Source organism: Cydia pomonella, chromosome 20 (genome assembly GCF_033807575.1).
Source record: "Cydia pomonella isolate Wapato2018A chromosome 20, ilCydPomo1, whole genome shotgun sequence".
Classification (NCBI taxonomy): Eukaryota; Metazoa; Arthropoda; class Insecta; order Lepidoptera; family Tortricidae; genus Cydia; species Cydia pomonella.
In genome coordinates, this window is record NC_084722.1 from 577,136 (window position 1) to 593,353 (window position 16,218).

At 35.9% G+C, this 16,218-nt stretch overlaps 1 protein-coding gene across 2 annotated transcripts in view; it reads right to left on the bottom strand.

Moving 5' to 3' along the window:
* LOC133529080 (calcium/calmodulin-dependent protein kinase kinase 2) overlaps positions 1–16,218 on the bottom strand; it is a 305,137-nt gene that overhangs the window by 103,926 nt on the left and 184,993 nt on the right. The gene's annotated exons all lie outside the window — the stretch shown is intronic.

Consider the following 16,218-nt stretch of genomic DNA (forward strand, 5'->3'; position numbering starts at 1 on the left):
ACAGCCGGATTGCCTGAATGTTGAAGGAATTCGACATGTTGAATATTATAACAAAATTTAGTTAAATGGATAGAAAATGAGCCATCCATTATAAATGGAATTTAAAGAATTATATTGAGATTATAAAAAAATACAAGGCTCCGAAGTCTCAAAAAAATTTTTTTTTTGTCTTTCAAAAATAAAAAAGAAAATGGTACCATTCGATTCCTTACATTTTATTGAAAAATAAATTGTATAACAACTATACACATAAACGCAATATTTCAGGGTCAAAATGGCAATTTCCTTGATCTTCCATACATTTAGGACAGACTTATAATGTGACGTCACATCACCTTATCATTTTGTTAGAGGCGTTTCAATCGTCGACTGCGAGCGTCAGACTTTAACTCTCATTTCTAACCTTTGTGTTGCTTAAATGCCTTGAGTCCCATATAGACATTTGATCCTCAGGAAAATCAAGATCGTTTGACATTATTTACAAAAAACAGTCAAGTAGCCAATTGTTGAAGATCGTGGTTAAAAATAGATCGCATTAAGTGGTGTGCAGACGATCAAGCATGCTTGACAAGAACAAGTAACTGGCGTAACGTTTAGCCACCCAAACAACAATAGGTACTTGCCAAGACACTTGTAAGTATGATTTGTGAAAATTAATACTTTTATTTACAACAGTATACATAATGGATATATAACATGGTGTTACTATAACTAGCTTAAATCTAAAATAGGGTTGTTTCCATCTACAAATCTTAGGGCAGAATTGTATCCCAATAAATTCTTTTGGATTATAAGAACATGTTACAACTACTTTTAAGGGACCTGTAATGACCATATTTTTATAAATATTGAATTCAAAATATCTTTTGGCACACGTCACGTGACCAAACTCGAAACCTCATTGAAGATTGTGATGACGTCACAACTCTCGGATTGACACTGTTGACAGTTAAGCGATAAACAACAAATGACAAATGTCAGTTGACAGTTCGTATCTTCTACGTGTGTATGTAGCTATGTGTCAAACCGTAAACTGTGACGTCACACAATTTTCAAAGAGCGTTTTGGGCGCGAAAGCATGTGTCAAAATATATTTTGTTAATTTAACATATTTAAAGCCGTTTTTAGTATAAAAGTTGAATTTTAGGGCAACTTTTAGTTACTATAGAACGTAATACAAGCGTTTCAAAAAATTGGAAACAACCCTATTGGCCCTTGAGGCATTGTACCAAGGATGCTGGCGGCATTTCCTCGTTGTATCTAGGAAGCCGCTCTTCGGTCACCAGTTTCAAAAAGAAAGACATTTTTTAATACCACGTTAGTGGCAAACAGGCGCACGGCTCGCCTGATATTAAGCAATTTCCGTAGCCTATGGACGCCTGCAACTCTAGAGGTGTTACATGCGCGTTGCCGACCCTAGATTCCAAATAGAATAAGATAGGAGACTTTATGCTATCCAAGGCATCAATTATCTGTCATTTTGAATTGTGTTTATAATATTTACCTTTTCATGAAATTTTTATTTTCATAAACATCAATTTACAAAGATTTCCTTAAAACTAGAAACTCTGCTTCCTGAATAGGTATAATCTGTACTTTAGCGCTCCTCCCCAAAAATTTAGTTGAGATATTATTATGTGTATTTGTAAGAAACGTATAAAATATGTTTTATTAACTAATTGAATCTATATCATTTCGTACATTGTCACATACAATAATTATGAGATTTCGACGGTTTTCATATTGATTGTCACTGTGACAAACTACAAATGATACAGAAATCAAATTAAGTACTTGACTATTACCTCACAACTTAGGAGACGTGATTTGCGTGATTGACAGGGTTGGATTGATATTGGGTGTCATTCATTTATTAGGAACGTTAGACGATTATTGCCTTTGACGAAGAAGCCGGACTAATCCCGCTCTCCGCTTCGGAAATTCACGCTCCGTTTCTATGGTGTATTATCAAAACAAAATACTTATGGCGCAAAATACTAGCTCTCTGTGCCGGTTCTAATAATAGTTCAATGCTTCCAGAAAACCTTGTGGTATACAATTTCACGTTTTGCGCTTGACAATCGCTTCAAGTAAGATCGAAAATGACCAGTCACGATTGTCAAGGCTACGTGCTTGTCAAGCCTGCGTGATGGTTGTCAAGCCTGCGTGTCTGTACAGCGCTTTACAGTTAGCTGCGCATGACCTAAGATCAATGATTGGGATATCCGTTCTCTAATAACTAGGTAACTACTTGTCTAAGTACAAACAACAACTCTGTTAACTGATAGTCGGTAGACCGTATGTCTTTGCTATAAGGATGTAAGTATACATTAGATGTTTGGTATGGTATTGTTCATCATTTTATAGAATGCACTAGAGGCCAAGTCGAGCGGAAAAACATTTTAGGAAATATTTTAGATAGTGCATTATCCTTGAATAGCTTGCTTTTACAATCGCTATCAGAAGGGGCTGAGAGAATGTTTACATATAAATAATATCCCGAACTTTGGTCATACAGTGTTCCCTCCATACATCAGTTTTGGTGCAAAAATGCTTATTATTTTCGCAGTCGACATCTAGCATCGCGTAGCGAAACTCTCAGTACTGCTACCCGACAATAGATATCTCGATGCTAGACGTCGACTGCGAATATAATAAGCATTTTGGTACCAAAACTGATGTATGGAGTGAGTACTCTATTACTTCTTATTTCTCTATGGTCTGAGGGTTACACACGTGAACTCTACAAGTGAGGCTGGCATCGTCACCACGAGTGTACCGAAGCCTCTATAAAAATCAAGTTAAAAAAAAATGTTCATCATTTACGGCTAAGTACTGTTGCGTGTTGAGCATAGGCCTCTCTTCGTGTACGCGACTTATCCCGATCCTGGGAGAAGTGCTCAGCGATCTTCCAAATGTCGTCCACCCAAATGAGCTGACGGACAGCAAGGGGCCTGGCCAAGATGACATTTGCGCTGTAGCGTAAGTCTACTGAGTCTCTCAGAACTAATGCAAGTACAAAATATCATTGATTGTTTACAAGTTGCTCTAAGCCTGGATACATTTGCGAAGATATTCAAAGGCGCGTGTAAGTGGGAATTTACAGTGGCGGGGCGAGACCAAAATTTGATGTAAGCAAGGTACATTAAGCGAGTCCCTCTGGTGGCGCAAGAAATAACTAATAATTTTTTACGTTGCGTCCGTGTAATATGTATTTGAGGCGCGAGGCCTCTCGGATCGCGAGGCCGTAGGCGGTGGCCCACGTCGCCTATGCCTAACACCGTCTATAGAATTATGTATAACTCAAGCCCTCTGAGAAAGAAGGCCTATTTTATATCCAGCAGTGGGAGGTACTGTATTTGGCTGTGATTGGGGATTTGCAAGAGACAACTAGGGACTACGTTGGATAAATATGGACTCCCGTGAGACGACATCTTTACAGATGTCAGCTGTCGAATGGATTACCGGGTGAACAACATTACGGAGTATTCAAAATGGCGAAGACTACGCGAGAATTTCTATTTATTTATTGCCTACAAAATTGTCAAACCTGTCAAAATTCTATGAAATTATGACTTTTTTTTTTTTTTATACTACGTCGGTGGCAAACAAGCATACGGCCCGCCTGATGGTAAGCAGTCTCCGTAGCCTATGTACACCTGCAACTCCCGAGGAGTTACATGCGCGTTGCCGACCCTAAACCCGACCCCCCCTCGTTGACCTCTGGCAACCTTACTCACCGGCAGGAACACAACACTATGAGTAGGGTCTAGTGTTATTTGGCTGCTGTTTTCTGTAAGGTGGAGGTACTTCCCCAGTTGGGCTCCGCTCTACATCTGGAATGACATCCACCGGCTGTGCCCTACCACACAAAGGGAGATGACATTTACAATGCCCATACCTCTCTTTTCATTTCCATAACACTCGCACTGCACTTGCTGGGCCTTCTAAATCGCTGCCAACTTAGCTTGGTCTGACTTTAACGTCTTCTAAATAAGAACGTATAAATATAAGTAATAGTAATAATATTTAGTATACTCATTGCTATAAGGTATAATTAGACATAATTATATTTCTTCACTTCATTTTTCAGGTATAATTTTATATTAACTTTATATAGTAGTTTCCCTATTGTACAGGTAACATCGCACACATTTAAGAGTACCTATTTTGATCAAAACTGTCAAAGCAACCTTTTGCCACTTCCTATAACCGCATACACCGGTGCACCAGGCCACTTAGTTCTTCATTCTTTATTTGTGCTTGGTAGCGTCCATACGTCGGTCTAGTTGCCGAACACTTCGGCACAAGCCCAAATTTTTTTTAAAGATTTTTTTGGTTAACTTTTCACTGCACCCATCTTGACGTTTTTCTATTGTTGTTATGTGCAATAAATAAATAATAGTTTATTATGCAGCTAATGAAGAATCAGACTAGAAACACGTTTAACCGTTTTTTTGTGAAGACTACCCATTTGTAAAGTCCAGCTAATAACTTTACTAAAGTGACTACCATCAAAGTCATGCTAAAAGAGCACAAATTTCACATTGAAGACAACATTATACATTTGATGTAAGCAATGTTTTTAAGGTAGAGTTACGACCGGTCTGGCCTAGTGGGTAGTGACCCCGCCTATGAAGCCGATGGTCCCGGGTTCATATCCTGGTAAGGGCATTTATTCGTGTGATGAGCACGGATATTTGTTCCTGAGTCATGGGTGTTTTCTATGTATTTAAGTATTTATAAATATTTATATATTATATATATCGTTGTCTAAGTACCCTCAACACAAGCCTTATTGAGCTTACTGTGGGGCTTAGTCAATTTGTGTAATAATGTCTACAGCTTAATATATTTTATATTGTAATTTCATATTATGAAAGAAATAAATTCTAAATGTAATCTAATAATGTATACATTACTTTAATATTTACCCCTACTCATAGTGTTGTGTTCCTGCCGGTGAGTAAGGTTGCCAGAACTCCTCTGGAGTTGTACGTCTGCAACTACGCTACATGCTACGCTATAGGCTACGGAGACTGCTTACCGCTGCTGCCAGGCGGTTTGCCACCGCCGTACATACATATTTTTGGCACTTTGTCTGTATCAATATTTTAAAATGTGACTGTACCTATTCAGTTATACTCGAATATAGAAATAACATTCGTTTGGTTTACCTACGGGGTTAAAAATATTGTAGGTAAACATCCAGTTTTAGAAAGCCATTTACCATAAGCCATAAGCCTTTATTGACTGAGCGAAAGTGAACGTTTTCTTTTCAGCTTGGGAAAAAAAGCTTTGTTGCTGGCCAACACCACCAGTAGGTGGTATGTCTGGCTGTCTGGCGGTTTGTCGTATTACTGGCGCTATGTCTGGCTCTCTGGCGGTTTGTCGTAATACTGGCGGTATGTCTAGCGATATGTCTGGATACCTGGCGGTTTGTCGTATTACTGGCGGTATGTCTGGCTGTCTGGCGGTTTGTCGTATTACTGGCAGTATGTCTGGCTGTCTGGCGGTTTGTCGTATTACTGGCGGTATGTCTGGCTGTCTGACAGTTTGTCGTATTACTGGCGGGATGTCTGGCCGTCTGGTGGTATGTCTGGCTGTCTGGCGGTTTGCCGTATAACTCAACTGAAATTTGATATGCTGGAAAGCAGGATCGATAATTATAAGTATGAATTTTTTGTCCTTTTTGTCCAGTAGGTATTTGGATTTTGTGAGGTCTACAGCTCACACAGCCTTGGTTTATATGAAAAGTTTGCATTGTATGATTTCTAAAATTCTCACCATAGTAAACTCCTGTCCTGTAGATATTGCTAAGTTAAGGGAATCTAAGACTAATGTGATATTTATTTGCATGGATATTTGTTCCTGAGTCATGGGTGTTTTCTATGTATTTAAGTATTCATAAATATTTATATATTATATATATCGTTGTCTAAGTACCCTCAACACAAGCCTTATTGAGCTTACTGTGGGACTTAGTTAATTTGTGTAATAATGTCCTATAATATTTATTTATGTGATAACGTAACATTTTTTCAGTACTTAAAAAAACAGAATATGTACCTACCAGAATCGTGAAGTGACCTTTTTCTGAAAAGTGTTTCATCCATTCTCTTTGAAGTTAGTTTTAATTGCTTTTAAGTTATTAATTTGTTGTACTGTATATTACGGAAGAAATTTTTCAATTAATTATAACTGTAAATATTACCAGGTAAATAATAACAAAATATATTTCAAATTCACAAATGTGTAACGCAAAATGCAAACTTCGGCATTTCCCCTAATTCCTTTGAAGATGCTTGTAGCCGGGAATATTGTTCCGAGAGCTATTTCTTGTTTACAATATTACGGATGAATAATGTAATTATTGGAATATCGCCTGGAGCGGCGCGGGATGTGATTCTTATATTTCAGCATTGATGCATTGTTTTTAGTCCAGTATATCGTTGACCTCTCGGGGCTTAGCCAAGATTACAATCGTTTATACAATACAATACAATGAAATACAATACAATACAGTACAATACAATATAATACAATACAATACAAATACATCCCTACTTTCGTATATCGACAAATGACAAACGAAAAGAAATGTATCAGGAGGATATATTATGCTACGAAAAGTCGCGTGATTATTTCCTTATATTATACTTATTCATTTACCTATTTAATTATCAAAAGCTTAATTCCCACAATGGATATATACAGAGGTAATACCAGTAATAACTTGCTTAAATTTAAAATAGGCCCTCGCCTCGAGGCATTGTACTAAGGATGCTGGCGGCATTTCCTCATTGTATCGCAATGCTGATACGTTGTGCGAGGAAGCCGCCAGATTTTCCCCTGTTACGTCAACCAGATGCTTCACGATTTCTGCAAAAAGCTTGTGCACGCTGGGATCCCATGGACCTAGAGTTTCAACACCAAATTGTACAAAATAGTAGTCTCTACCGAGACTCTTTCATTTATTATTTTTCAAAATTTCGGCACTTTCCGCTTTTACATTAGTACGTTGGAGGTGGGACGGAGCTAGTGTGTCTAAGCAGGTAGCATCCCACATCGCACACCATCCCTTACATTATTGGTGTTGTTTTTGACAATAAATGACAAATTTACAATCAAGGTATCAGAACGTTACTGAAATGAGTTTAGTGTTAGGAAATGCAAGTATATCTGCGTCTTAATTATTCAATAAAAGTTAAAAAAATAGCCCGAATGAATAACCGTAAATAACAGTAACCGTTTTTACGATTTTCCAATAACCAATGTTATTTTATTAAAATGATCGGTTATAACCGGCTATTTCGGTTTTGGTTATAACCGGTTATTTCGGTTTTGGTTATAACCGGTTTGCATTTCCTAGCTTTGTCAAAGATGTTACTGTTTTGAGAATATTAGTATTCAGGATTATTGAGTGGAACCGAGGTCAATTTTAATTATGTTACGACAACGAATTCCGAACGCTTACATACTTTATTATACTGCTCAAAAGAAAATAAGGCATTAAGTGTTTTGAACGTTACGTGAAAACATTGTGTTTGGTGTCTCGTTTGGTAAATTTAAATGTCAGATAGGTTAGATCATTACATAAATTCGTTTAGAAACACGAAAAACTATTTGAAACAATTTTTTCCCCAAATTGCAAGTGGCTAAACACTCTGTACGCTACCAAGCAGTAAATTTGTACAATAGGCTACCAAACGAATTTAAGAAAATACGAGGGTACCATGTTTTTAAGAAGTCCCACAAAACATTTCTACTGAAAAGCTGTTATTATAATATTGATGACATATTTCAAACGTCTCTATTAATTTGATATTTTAATTTTATTATTTTCTACAAGCAAACATGTTTTTATTTTATGTTTAACACTCATAATAATATAAATATCACTTCTTTTAAAACGGCTATAATCATTGACATGAGTGTATACATTTGTAGGTTTTGCCACACCTCTAAGGGTTTCATTTACTATACTGTATACTATTTGTATGTTATTATTAAAAGTGAACATAATAATTATTTACCCCAAATATAACGCTATTAACCAAAGCGTGCGATAATTCACGCTAAATTATCGACCTATCTGAAATGTCGACCGCTTCCGGCCTCGCAGTTGACCACGGCCCATAGACATATAATTAGAGTACCAATCCGCGTTATCTGATGCCAGTGGAGTATATATTTTTTTTTTTCTATACCACGATGGTGGCAAGCAAGCATACGGCCCGCCTGATGAGTGGTGATATAGACAAGAGATCGCAATAATGTAATAACTTGCCACGGTTTTGAATTAGTTTCTATACAATTTTGATCGTCTTGATGGTGACAGGCGCGTGTCTCACAAGTTTTACTTTAATTCGCATGCACCAATCGGCATAAGCGGGAAGATCGCTTATGCTGATTGAGGTCATATCTAAATAAGATAAAATCTGTAACAAGTTTTGAAACAAAGTTCCGTACCGGATGGTTGGCGAATAAAACAGTAAGATTTTTCCGTCACGAAAACCCGTCACGACTCGTTCTTATTTAAATACTTTCTCGAGAATAAGTAGCCTAATTTCATCCACTTCCGTAGATCCTATAGTGGCACAATGGCAAATACCCACTTTGTAACAGCGACCATCCGGGTTCGAACCGCCATTATGCAGATATTACTTTAGGTATTTTATTTGCACTTGCATTTCATCATTTTGATTGACTAAGCGAGTGAAGCGCAAGCGAAGCGTATTAGTTTCAGCTTGAACAAAAATGTTTGGTTGTTCTCCCTGCGTTTAAGTCACATTTCTGAACTGATTTTTGAAATTTTATGATTTTTTTTTAAATTATTTGTTGATGAATAATATAAAACGTTTATTAATAATGATATACTTCGTTCCAACCCAGTGTTCCAAGACACTAACGCATTTCTTTATATATGAATCGGCCTTGTGAACGCCTGTAATGTAGGTTTTATAAACCGTACATGAGGCATCATTAAGTTATTTGCTTGATAAGACTTGTTGACTCAAAAGGAAATACAATTTAATGGGGTTATTACCGTCAAATCATATTATGGGAGTGATACACTTTAAACAGCGGGAAATGAAAATGTAATACAAAGCTAACCACAGTCAGGTGAAAGTTGTGAAGCAAAGTAGTGGCAGTTACGGCATCTATTTTATTGTGCATCTATGAAACTCGTTCATATTACTTGCTTTATTGCGGGAAATATTAACCGCAGAAGTTTCTCATTATCAGAGTTCGTTATTGAAGTCAAATCTTGGCTCATATATCGTCTATTCGAATATATGTCTGTGGAACTAGCCTACTCGCTTTAGTGCGGAAAATATTAACCGCGAAATGTGATTTACGAGCTTATCACTGTCAAATTACGGTAAAATTGAATCTGCATTCAGAGAACGTTCCGTAAAATGTTTTTCAACACACTTGCTCAAAACGACGTTTTTATTCCACCGATTTTTGGCTCATAATCCTAGATATTAAACACGCGTGCTTTTTCAGTATATTATAATACTCGTGCTTTTTAATTATATTACCCGACTAAGTTAAGAAGGTAACTGATTGCTAATAATATGCATGGAAACGGAGCCTTCTTAATTTGGTCGAGTAATACATTTTTTTTAACCAACTATAAGGTTTCAAAAGTCGCATGCTCTTACCGTTAGGCCACCAGCTCGTGTCAAAACCACAACAAATTATGAAATCGAGCTCCAGAGTCCTCAATTCTCATTGGCAGTCTATGGTACTCGTCGTTAATTACGCAGGTGTTCAGGGGTTGTCTCGCGGGTAATGAAGATAATTTTTAATTAATTTGTTGGGAATTACTCCAGCTTAAACTTGTTGGAACAGAAATAACACTCGACATTTACTTAAAATTTTAAGCGTAATATAAACAAAGATTTATTAAAAAGGAATTAAATGTCGGGCACAATAAAAATAAACTAACTTATCTATTAAATAAAACTAAATTAAAACTAAAAACTAATACTAAATAAAATTAAAATATGTCTAAAAAAATTTGGCCCCTTTGGCATGGTGCCGAGGATGCTGGCAGCATTTCCCCGCTGTATAGCGATGCTGATACGTTGTGCGAGAAAGCTGCCAGCTCTTCGGTCACCTGTGAAGTCGACCAGCCTTTTTGATAGCTCTTTAAAAAGCTGTAGAGCATTAGGACCCCACATAATATATATATATATATATATATATATATATATATATATATATTAATATATATATTGACTCTTTAAGCCCAAATGAAGTAGGCAAATTAAAAGATACTGCTAAACAAAAAAGTACATACCTGAGGGTAATACCTCGGCCAATTAGACAAGAATGATTAATACCAAACGAGCTTTTTTGTAGTTTAAGTAAGGAAGCAAACTGACATTTAAAATATAAACAACAATTTAAAACATCAAAAAATATTGATCTAATGACGCTTCGTGCATTTCGCTTGCAAAAATAAATTATCAATTTATTAACAAGGTTTAAATATTTCAATGGATTTATGTAACAATAAACAATCTTTTCTGCTTTGCCCTAAGATTGACTGATAGAAAATGCCACATGGCATCAATTTATTAACAAGGTTTAAATATTTCAATGGATTTATGTAACAACAAACAATCTTTTCTGCTTTGCCCTAAGATTGACTGATAGAAAATGCCACATGGCATCAATTTATTAACAAGGTTTAAATATTTCAATGGATTTATGTAACAATAAATATTCTTTTCTGCTTTGCCCTAAGATTGACTGATAGAAAATGCCACATGGCATTATTTTCGCCTTATGTACAATAAGTTATTGTGAAATAAAGTTACAGTTCTGTTTTGATTTTCAGTCAGGTTCTGATTTTGATCTGGATTTGTTAAATGGATATGATCTTTTAGTGTCAAAAGTATAATTTTTATATTTGTGACATTGACATCTGTCAATGAAATTGTCAAATAAAAAAAAATGATATGAATTTGTTATGCATATAATCTTATATGCATAACAAATTCATATATTTATTTTATTTTAGTTTATTCAGAAACCAAACAGTCATATCAACACATTAAAAAACCAATATAAGAACAAGGCAATAAAAAGACCTCTTAAAATAATCTTAATTAACTTAACAAGCAGTGGCCTTCGTATTAAATGTTACTGGTTCCATCCTTCCACCTCATGGTACGTTATATTTATCTTTTTCATGATTAGAATTGGCGGGTTGGATAGAAGGGTAATTTTCTCCACATTTTTAATTACTACTCTCAGAATGTCATCGGTTTAACCAAAAAGAATTTGAAATAGAGGCGTATTGTCTAAGAAAACTTTGTAGTGACGTAAATTTACTGCCATTTTTCGACACATAATTAAAACTTGTAGAACGCCATTTGACTTTGATGCTTATTCTTTCACTGATATGTGTTTAATTTGTAAAATATCAAAAAGTGGCGCCATCTTACCAGGCACTACCTAAAGGTTATAGCGCCATCGCTCGAAACGATGCTGCTTTAACTTTGGCCTTTAATCTATTAGATGGCGCCACTTTTTGAACACATATTAGTGAAAGAATAAAGATCAAAGTCAAATGGCGTTCTAAAAGTTTTAATTATGTGTCGAAAGATGGCAGTAAACTTACGTTGCTACAAAGTTTTCTTTGACAATACACCTATATTTCAAATTCTCTTTGGTTTATCATATCTCGACACTATCTCTCATTCATCTCACTTTGTGTGGTAGGGCAGACCACAGCGGATGTCATTCCAGATCTAGAGCAGAGCCCAACTGGGGAAGTACCTCCACCTTACAGAAAACCGCAGCCAAATAACATTAGACCCTACTCATAGTGTTGTGTTCCTGCCGGTGAGTAAGGTTGTCAGAGCTCAACGAGGGGAGGGAGGGTTGTTAGGGTCGGCAACGCACATGTAACTCCTCTGGGGTTGCAGGCGTACATAGGATGCGGTGACTGCTTACCATAAGGCGGGCCATATGCTTGTTTGCCACCGTCGTAGTATAAAAAAAACTAAATAATGATAATTTATTATCGAAACCTCATGAAATGTCACTCCTGTTATTACAGTCAAAGTAAGCCTCCTCATTGGCTGTCGATGATGCTCGTTTTTAATTACGTGGGTGTTAAGTGGTTGTCTCGAGGGTAATCGAGGTGATTTCATTAATTTGCTTGGAAATGCTCCAGATTAATCCATTTTTGTACGATACCAAATAGATATACTCGGAATATGTGTGACAGACTGAGAGGACATTTCTCTGAAGTTGACACGGACGCAGAGTAGAGCAACCCAAGACGACACTTCCTGTCTAACCGCGTAGTGAAAGTGTGGAACAGTTTGCCCGAATCCGTAATCAGTGCACCCTCAGTTAATTCTTTTAAAAAACAGACTCGACAAACATTTTATAAATGGACAAAACACAAGTGCAGGACATTGATGTGCACATATCAGCTATAAGCTGCCCGTGCATTCATAAATAATAATAATAATAATAAAAAATATATATACTGAAGATTTTTTTATTTATTTAGAGGGTAAGGCGCAGACAATTTTAACATACGAAATAATCAACACTAGGGTGTCAGATTTATTAGATTATTTCAAAGTCAATTTTTAATTTTAACTAAGTATAAAAACCTCACATGGTTCTCAACTGTGTGTTTGTTCTTCAGATTCGTTTTCAGAGACTTCCTGCCTGGCACGGCTAAGCTGTAGAATGAACTGCCGCCGATGGTATTTCCGGACCGACCGATACGATCTTCAAACCTTCAAGAAAAGAGGTCTCTGGTGAAGGTAGCTGCTTGCCATCAGGCAATTCGTTTGCTAGTTTGACTCCTACATCATAGAAAAAGCGATATTTTTCCTTTAACTAGAAAAACTGTACGGAACTCTAGGTTCATGGGGCCCCAGCGCGCACAAGTTGTTTGCAGAAATCGCGAAGCGTTTGGTACAATGTCTAAAGGGCCTTTTTTTAGATTTAAGCTAGTTATAGTAATCCTTTGTATATGTCAATTATGTATATTGTTATTGTAAATAAAATGTTGATATTTAAGACAAACTGTAATTTTGTTATCAAACTACTTTCCTTCGGGCCTGTTTCACAATATCCAAGTAAAGTCCTGAATAAACTACTCGCCATTTATCTGACGATAGTCATCGTTGGCGTTTCACAATCTTTAATTAAGTTTAACTGGTAGATAAAGTGCTAAGTTATATTTTGCAGTTGAATTCTTTCTCCAGTACTTTACTCAGACTGTGAAACAGACCCTTAGTCCAATATTTCAGTTTTCTATAATTATAAGATGATGAATCATCTGTCCAAATCCTAATAAGTCTATCAGTAAGTACCTATCAATTCAGTTAATTAGAAGCGTAGGCGCGAAGTCATTACTTACTAAAGGTTATTGCTCGGTTATAAACTTATTGATACTTTTTTATAGGGTTCCGTAATAGTTAGAGTCAGGCCATGAGAAGTTGGTAGCGATTTTCATAGCCAAGACAGTGCACGTGTTATTTTAAACGTCAAACTTCTATGAAATTTTGACGTTTACTTATCACGTGCACCGTCTGGGTTATCAAAATCGCTGCAAACTTATATTGGTCTGACTCTATCGTTGATTTTCCGCGCCATATTTTTCTGTCAAGTAATTTATAAATTGTAGTAATTTAAGATAGAAAATGAGACTTAATAGCGTATAATCGCAAGAAACAGGTTCCTAGTTAGCGGTTGTAAAAATTATATAATGAATAATACATAGATAATGATATAAACCATATGTTTCAACAGTTTGTTTCTGCGATAAAAACGATACAAGTAGACACAAGGGTCTCTATTGTTTCCCATAAAGTTTTAAGTCATAATGTATTGTTTGTCCGCATTTTCGTTAGTCATAATTTGGTTTTTCTCAGAAACGCGTAACTTTTCAGGATTGCCATAAAACAAACCTAACCTAACCTAACCTATCTATAGGATAATCTAAGGAAATTCCTAAAAAGTTAACGGTTTCAGAGTTATGACTAATGATAATATGACTATCATTACATTATGACTTTCAATAATTATGTCAAACAAAGGGATCCGGTAGACACAAATATCCACCACATAAATATTATTAGTTATAAGTGGTAACTGTTTTGATGTGTATTGTATTAACTTTTTTATTGTACTATTTTGCCTGTTTGTTTCCCTCGCTTAAATAAAAAATAAAATAACTTTACGCATATACCTAGTCCCATTTTCGGAAATAAAAGTGTAAAAATTGTCAAAGTTTAATTAGTAAATCTATGAATAGACGAAGATTATAGAATTATCTGTTAAATTTTTACTGTCCGAAATTGATTTGTCAACCAATTTTTCCCTGATGAATGATGATCACCAATATTACGATAACGTTTTACTTGGTAGAGTTCTCATTAAGTAGATGATTATTATAACGAACAACATCTGGACTACATTTCATTCGCCAAATCATTCAATTTGCAAAATACTATACTACTTTGGTTACGGTTACGACTTCCTAGTTCTTTGGAGTACTTCTACTTTTTTAATTTCCTTTACTTTTCTGGTTCGAATTCATATTTATTTATGTATATTATATATTGAATATTTATTTATTTTTATTTATATATATATGTATGTATTATTTTATGGTTATTTTTCTATCTATGTATATTTGTATCAATGTGTATTCAAAACGTGCATTTCATTAATTTCAGTGATTGTACACTTTTGTTTGTGTTTGTCATTCATTCACCGTTACTTCTGTTTTACTCATTTCCTCAAAGGTTAACTGGAAGAGATCCCATACAGGGATAAGTTCGCCTTTGTTGTATTTAATTTACTCTGTAACTGTGTTTTTAGTGTTTTTATTTCTATGTACAATAAAGTATATACATACATACATACATACTATATAACGTCATTTGACAGAGTCGTAATATGTAGGTGCGAAGACGAGCGAAGCGAGGAGGACCGTGTTAGGTTAATTGCGACTAAACATGGCCGATTTTTATTTCATCTTATTTGTGAGCTTAAAAAAACAAACATTTTGTGTTATCTTTTAGTCATCTCACATCCCAAGGTGACACATACGGTACTAGACTAATGCCCGACTCTCGCTTAGCCGTCTTAGCACTAACACCGCCCCAATTAACTGTGGGGTCGCGGGTTAACATCCCGACGTGACATACGGAACCTGACCCGTGTCCGACTCACGCTTGACCATCGGACCGTTAATAAAAGTGTTAGCTCTAACCACGAGTAGGCAATTATCTGTGGGGTCACGGGTTCATATCTCGGTGTGAACGCCTAACGGCAGTTGGTATTGGTATCATCGAGAGTTTAAAAGCGTAATTAATCTAACGTGTTGAGTTTTTTACTACTGAAGCATTTCGGAAATTTAATTTGTAATTTCTTGTATTTTTACCAACTTAGAAAAGGGAGAGGTTTTCAATTCGTAATTGATTCATTCTTTTATAATTATGGCTTCAGTCCAGTGGGACCATATCGCCAGTGTCAAGGTATTACGAGCTTTAAATACGATTAAAATTGTACGGTTAGTACAAGACACTGTACAGTGACTTATTTAGCCCTTGTAAAGCGATAGCTGGACTTTACACGTCGCACTTGGATGGTGGTTAAACGCGTTTCAAGATTAATTCCCCATTCACTGCACACTACCACATTACTTTACTGTATAATAAACTATCGATATACACTTTAAACAATATTAATTAGCAAAAAACAAATGAATTAATCACGGGGTTAACAATCAGGGTGGCGCAGACATAAAATAAATTAATAGTTTAAAAACACTAGAAAAACACGCTTTGTAACCTGATCGTATTCATAGTTTCTCACAAGTGCAAACACGACTATGATACGATATTCCATCATGGAAGGCCAGTGCCTATCTTCCGGCTTCATCATCAGATCTTGCAACCTAATCGTGGTCAAAGTCCTTCTAAAGACTTTTCTAACAAATCCAAACACAGCTATGATACGATGTTCCATCATGAAGTTCCAGTTCATATTTTCCGGCTCCATCATCAGATCAATTCGACAGTACCATATTATTGTATTGTCATCAGAACTACATACAGCTGCCAATTTTCATGACGCTACGATCCTTGGAAGATGGTTAAATTAGTTATCTTAGATTCCATTATATAGTTATTTAGTTACATACAGGTCGACCTAATAAAA